This window comes from Chrysochloris asiatica, unplaced genomic scaffold (assembly GCF_000296735.1).
Source record: "Chrysochloris asiatica unplaced genomic scaffold, ChrAsi1.0 scaffold00245, whole genome shotgun sequence".
Taxonomy (NCBI): domain Eukaryota; kingdom Metazoa; phylum Chordata; class Mammalia; order Afrosoricida; family Chrysochloridae; genus Chrysochloris; species Chrysochloris asiatica.
The window spans coordinates 4,306,350-4,314,032 of NW_006408763.1; positions in this window are offsets into that span (position 1 = coordinate 4,306,350).

Sequence of the window (7,683 nt, forward strand, 5' to 3'; positions counted from 1 at the left end):
TGTCTTTTTCTTGTAGAAGTATTGTAGTTTTCTATAAATTTTAGAGATTAGTTCCTTGTCTGATATGCTACTGGAAAAAATTTTTTTCCCAGTCTTCTGACTCCCTTTTAAAACTTTTGGTGCAATCTTTTGATGCACATCAGTGTCTGATTTTTAGGAGGTCCCAGTCATCTGTTTTGCTTGGTTGTGAGTTTTTTGTAATGTTTGATAGTGTATTTATGCACCTAAGTTTGTCCTATTTTTTCATTGATGATCTTTGTAGTTCTGGGCTTTACATTTGGGTCATTAATACATGTTGAGTTTGTTTTTGTATATTGGGTGAGATATGGGTGTTGTTTCATTCTTAGGCAAATGGAACTCCAATTTTGTTTGCACCATATGTTGAAGAGACTCTCTTTTCCATTTAATGTGTTTTGGCTCTTTGTCAAAGATTAGCAGACTGTGTGTGGTTGGATTTACTTCTGGGTTCTCATTTCTCTTCCATTGATCTATGTATCTTTTGTTGTACCAGTACCAGGCTGTTTTGGCTACTGTAGCTGGGTAGTAAATTTTGAAATCACAGTGTGAGAGGCCCCCAGCTTTGTTCCTTTTCTTAAGCAGTGCTTTGCTTATCCAAAGTCTCTTTCCTTTTGACTTGGTTTTCTGTGAGTTATGCTATTTTGGCTTGTTGAATTTGTCTTAATTTTCCATTTTGTTCTTTTAATAATTTCTGTTTCTGTGCTGAAAAGAGCCCTTATGGTACTGTGGGTTAGGCATTAGACTGCTAACCTTAAGGTCTGTTGTTCAAACATACCATTGCACCCTGGGAGAAAGATGAAGCTGTGCGTCCCTGTAAAGATTTATAGTCTTTTCTGTGCTGAGGATTTTGTCTTCCATTATTTTGAGTGTTCCCTTTCCCATGATGTATAGTTATTGTAGTTGCTTTAGTCTTTGTCTGATCGTTCCAACGTCTGGGTTATCTGAGAGGGGTAGCTTCTGTCCCCTTAATTATTAATTAGATTTTCCTGGAGTTTTGTATGTTGATTAATATTTAGTTGTAGCCTGTATATTTGAATATTATATTGTGGGACTGTGTCCTGTTAAAACTCTCTAAAATATGTTGATTTTGTTTTTCCTTCTTCAATGAACCAATCTAGTTAGGTTCAGACTGAAAATTCAATCTTTCCTTCATAATGGTTGCATGCCAGCCCAGTTTTATCTTTAGTATGCTTTTATATCTGTCCCTTACATGAGCCACCAAGAGAATCTGGGATGCGGACAGTTTTTACATTATAGTTTAGTTTCAACAGGTTTTGCTATGTTTCTTTTGAGTTGTTTGATGCATGCACAGTTTGAGCATGCATTTGAGAATTATGCTTGTTCAGTTCTCTCCTTTGTATGATTTTCTCCATATTCACTAGCTCCCAAGTGCCGCATTTCCCTGTTTCTCTAGCCTTACAGATGAGGTTGTCTTAGAGAATTTGGCCCTATGCTGTGGTACATTTCTGTGTGGGTCCATACAGCACCACACACTGTTCACTTCACAGGGGTCCCTTCTCTGATTCTTTCATCCAGAAAGATGAATTTTCCCTTTGGGTTTTAGATGTCTGTGTCAATATTGCTACTGAGGCAGCTGCAGTTGCTGTTGGCTTCTGGGCAAGGGACAGAGAGTAAAAACAAGAAAGAAAAAAAAAAGGAAATTGCCCCACACTCAGTTATAGTGTCCCCTTTTCCCAGTGCTCTGGCTAACGGGCTGGGTTTCTCTCATCTTTCGTGCTTTTCGTCCTTATTATAATATTTCCTGATTTGCCTTTGGCACAAAGCCAGGAGATAAAGAAAAAGAAAAAAACAGAAGAAAAAACTCATTTGCACTGTACTGGTTTTTTTCAAGTTTGACTTCCCTCCTCAGTCCATCTGCTGTTATTTATTTTTCATAGTCCTCAGGTAGTTGCTTTTTGTACTTTGTCTAGTGTTTTCAGTTGTAATCAGTGAGTGAGAAAGAGGCTGTGGCAAGCTTATTCCATCTTGGCCAACACTGGAGATTTCTTATAGAAGTAGTATTTTTTCCTGTCCCAAAAGAAGACTGTACAAATAAATTAAGAAAGACTATGAACAAAAGGATGGAAGCAAACCAGAAAGACAATTTCTGAGTAATCAAAGTATAAATTATTGTAGGCATCCCAGAAGTCAAATGAATATATTTGAGATATTTTGCAAAGGAACCAGAGAAAGACAACCTCAGGTGAAATTTCCTTTGAGCACTGGCACAGGGTCGGCTTGAGATGAGTGATTGTAAAGCATACAGATGATGGAGAAGTAGTCCTGGGCTATAGTAAAGTTGTTATTAATAAGTATAATGAACTGAGAATGGGGATGTTTCTTTTGATCATTGTGTCTGTTTTGATTGTATTAAAACTTCATATAACATTGTTAAGTGCTGTCGAGTCGATTCCGACCCATAGCGACCTGTATAGGATTTCCAAGGAGCAGCTGGTGAGCTTGAACCGCCACCCTTGCAGTTCAGATGACTTTGCTGTCTGATGCATTAACCCACAGTTGCACACCAGGACATACAACCTTTTATCTTGGTTGTCCTGTCACTACATACAACAAAATGAACAAAATTGGAGAATTCTATATAGGAAATTTAAAGTCTGGCATTAACAGGTTTTTTAAATCAAAGTATGTTTTATATATAGCTTCTGAGGCATTGTCTTACATATTAGAAATTAAAGTCTTGATCTTCTCTCAACCAAGTAGCAACACATCTGAAAATTCTATGCATCATTAAAACTTTCATAAGAATTTTGCATACTTAGAAATATTTCATATATGGTAATAAAATTCCCTTAGTATTCACTGACATATTAAACTAAAATGACACTAATGGGCATATTATTGTCTATGTTAATAATCTGCAGATGAAAGACTTCCTCAGTTCAAATGATCACAGTCCTTAGCTCAAATTGTTCATCAGGTCAGTGATTAATATGTAGGCAGTAGGAAAACCAAATGGTATTATTAACATTGGAACCCATGTCTAAGTCACTATAAAAACTATGGCTGTCGAGTTGATATCAACTCCTAGCGATCCTATAGGATGGAGTAGACGTACTCCAGAGGGTTTCCAAGGCTATAAATCTTAACAGTAACATATTGCCACAGCTTTCTCCTGTGGTGCAGCTGGTGGGGTTCAGACCTTTTAGTTAGCAGGTGAACATTTAATTAGGGCTCTTTGAGGTAACTATATCTTTTCTTTTTTGTAGTAATGGAAAGAGCTTCTGAAACTAAGAAGATGTAGTGGTTTAGAAGATGTAGGATTACCTTTTGGTCCTATATCACAGTTTACAGAGCCCTACTTAGAGTCACACAGTCTAGTACCAGCTATGTTGTTGCTGTGTATCTAGGGGCAGATTGTTAAAACCTCCCAAACTACAGTGTTCTGGCCCAGTTTGACATGATCATACGTGATTAAATGCCCACATGCATAGTAGCATGAACAAACAAATGATTTATATAGTTTTAAAGATATGTCTATAGTCATATCCTGGAAAGGCATCTCAGCACTGCAGGAGCCTTTGGGACAGCCAGAGGAACTGCCCTCAGTCAGCCCAAGGGGTTTGTAAGTCAGTGTCGTCTGTTAAACCAGAGCCACTGGAGAAGTATCCAGTATCACCCTGAGTAAGCAGCACTCTTCTGGGTTGTGCAGCCATCCTTTATAATCCTTCTGGATGTTTAGTAAGTATCCACATTAACAAGAATGTGCAGAATGAACAGCTTCAACTTAATACAATACATCTTGAACTCTATCTGAATATAGTAAAATTCTATGAATCCATCTCACTGTAACCCATGTACTCGACTAACCCTTTCTCAGTGCCATATGATTATACCCACAGCATACTCTGAATATGAAGCTAGAGGCTACTTGGTTGTATGCCAGTGTGCTTTTGTCCCTACCAGCTGAGTTGTGGGTTTACCTACAATAAGTTGTTTATATCTAAATTCTGTGTTACATTTCTACAGGGCATGCTATTGTAAGTTATCTAATTCCAAAGAGCCAAAGCCACTGAAATACCTGTTTGAAGATAGAAAAGAATCATTGTTTTCATTAAAGCTAATAAGTTTCATGTTTTAAAAATACTAGATCAAGTTGAGCACTGAACAAAAATTGATGTTAAATTTGGTATGAGTGAGAACTGAAAGAGATGGAAAAATATATAAAAATATACAAGGATTTTGCATTCACTTTGTGTTACAGATATTTTTTAAATTCATGCTCTAATTAAAAGTACATAAAACTATAAACCATAGATATATATTGTGGATGTGGTTCAGGTTGAAAGCATATATAAGTTTGGTCACCTACTTTAAAGCAAATGTCAGTTAACTGGTCACTTACTGGCCCTGATCTCAATAGGTAAGAAGGCTTCTTTAGACTTAATGGCTGAACACAATCAACCTACTTTTACTGTTGGAAATTTTGGGGTTTGCTGTGTAGACATGCTGTCCATTAGTATTCTTGCTGAGCCGTCCAGTGTTTTCTTGTGTTTGCCTGTCTTAGAAATGAGAATGATGATTTCTCCTTTCCACTTATAGAACAGGGTAAAACTTAGATAAGATATAGATAAGAATACACTTTTAAAGTAAATGTGTTATACATCATAGATACAGCCATCCTATTATTTATAGTAGAGTCTATGACCCATCTGATTTAAGAACATGTCCATCTTTTCTTAGACTCAGGTTGCATGTACAAAATCAAATAATTTTTGCTTTTCTTATTTGACATTTTGAAACATTGTAGCTTGAGGAATTCCTTAAGTTCTGAATAAATTATTATATCTGTTAAAATTTTTAAAGTAACCATATCTCTTTTTTCCTAGTAAAAGGAAAAGTCTTCTAAAATTTAAGATAATGGTTTCATTTCAATGGTTTGAAAGATGTTAAAGAATTAGTTTGTCTCAGGACCTAAAGGGGGTTACAGTGTAAAGAAATGTAGACTTGGAGTCAGATTAGTTGGACCTTTTATTAACTGTGTTCTTGATAATTCTTGTATTTGCTGCTCTGGTTCTAGCCTGTTAATCATTTTTATATTTCATAGGGATTTATAAAATATTTCATGGATTAGCTAAAGGTTCTCAGTTTCCATGTATATTAACCTCTTTAGTCAACATTTTTCATCTTGGAAAATAAAACTACTATCATATAATTTGTAATTATATGTGTGTAAAGTATCCTTTAGTTGTTAATTACTTTGTGGCTGCAGTTGTTGTATGAACATAATACACACACACACACACACACACACACAGAGTTTTTGGAATCAGATGGACCTGAGTGTGAATTCTGCCTCCTGCATTTAATAACTAACTGTGTAACTTATGAAAAATTATTTCAGCTTCTTTTTAAATCCCTGTCTTTTTTCTGTATATAATAGCCTTATTAGGTGTGGTGCTGTGGGTTAATGCACTGGACTGCAAAGTTGATTTGAACCACAAGTTTGGTAGTTCAAGCTCACCAGCCACTCCTTGGAAACCCTGTACAGGATTGCTATGGGTTGGAAATGACTTGATGGCACTTAGCAATGTAACAACAACATATAGCTCATCAGGTTAATGTGAAGATAAAAAGAGATTAAATATGAAGTGTAAGACACGATGCTGTTGTTAGTCAATTTCAATTCATAGCAATCTTATGTACAAAAGAATGAAACAGTGCCCACTCTTGTGCTATCCTCACAATTGTTGTTATGTTTGAGCCCATTGTTGATGCCACTGTGTCAGTCCATTTTACTGGGAGGACTTCCTCTTTTCGTTGACCCCCGTTTTACTAAGCATGATGTCCTTCTCCAGGGACTGGTCCCTCCTGATAATATGTAGAATGTACAAGAGATGAAGTTTCACTACCTTGGCTTCTAAGGAGCATTCTGTATGTACTTTTTCAAGAGAGATTTCTTTTCTCTTCTAGTGGTCCCTGGTACTTTAATTATTTTTCACCAACACCAATAATTCAAATGTATCATTTTTTTTTGCTGTCTTCCTTAGTCATTGTCCAACTTTCACATGCATATGAGACTATTGAAAATACTATGACTTGCATCAGGCACACCTCAGTCCTCAAACTGACTTCTTTGTTCCTCAACACTTTAAAAAGGTCTTTTGCAGCAGATAAGATTTGCCTAATTCAATATGTGTTTTGATTTCTTTACTGCTGCTTCCTTAAGCATTTATTGTGGATCCAAGTAAAATGAAGTCTTTGGCAGATTCAATTTTTTTTTTCCATTTATCATGATGCCATTTATTAGTCCAGTTGTGAGGATTTTCGTTTCCTTTGCATTTGAGGTGCAATCCATACTGAAGGCTGTATTCTTTAATTTTCATTAGTAAATAATTTTAAGCCCCTTTTGCTTTCAGCAAGCAAGGCTGTGTCATCTGTATATCGCAGGTTGATAATGAGTTTTTCTTTAATACTGATTTTACTTTCTTCTTCATAAAATCTAGCTTCTTGGATTGTATGCTGTATGCTGAAGCAAATGTTAGGAATACAACCCTGGCACACATCTTTCCTGAATAACTGCCTCTTGGTCTGTGTAAGAGGTTCCTTATGAGCACAATTAAGTGCTCTGAAATACCTACCCATTCATCACAATGTTATCCATAATTTGTTCTAGTCCACACAATGAGATGTCTTTTCTTAGGCAATAAAGCACAAGTAAACATCTTTCTGGTATTGTCTGCTTTCAGCCAAGTTTCATCTGACGTCAGCAATGATATCCCTGATTATGTAGTGACATACGCTTTGTCTGGCTTGAATTTCTGGCAGCTGCAACTGTTTGTTGATTGTCTTGAGCACAATTTTATCTGAATGTGATATTAATGATAGTGTTCGATGGTTTTTTACATTCTGTTGGGTTACCTTTCTTTGGAATGGACACAAATATGGATCTCTTCCAATTGATTGGCCAGCATACAGATGAAATTTGTATTCCATCAATTCTTGGAGCCTTGTTTTCTGCCCCTGCCTTTGTTGCTGCTTGGACTTCTTCTTTCAGTATCATTGGTTCTTGATCATATGATACCTCTTGAAATGATTGAACTTGCTTTTTTTGTATAGTAACTGTGTATATATGTATTCCTAACATTTGCTTCTGATTCTTCCTGCTGCATTCAATATTTTTGTCTGTATAATCCTTCAGTATTGCAACCTGCTTGAATTTTTCTTTAGTTCTTTCAGCTTGAGAAAAGCTGAGCATGTCCCTTTCTTCTGGTTTTCTAACATAGAAATAACATTGTTGTTATTGTTGTCGGTAAGTGCTATCGAGTCAGTTCCAACTCATAGCAAACCTGTATAGGCTTTCCAAGGAATGGCTGGGGGTTCGAACCACTGACCTTGTGGTTAGCATTCAGTGCTTATCCTGCAGCACCACATTGTTGTTGTTGTTCAGCGCTGTCAAATAGATTCTGACTTACAATGGCCCTGTATAGGGTTTCCAAAGAGTGGCTGGTGAATTTGAACTGCTGAGTTTGTGGCCCAAACTGACCTTGAATTCCAGTGCATTATCTCACAGCACCATATATTAGACACGAAATAAATGTTTCTTTCTGTGCCTCTTAAAATTTTTTTTCTATGGTGCCAAGATAAAATGAGGAACTTTTTGACAAGCTCCATGTACATTCACTTGATGTGGTACATCTTCAAGAC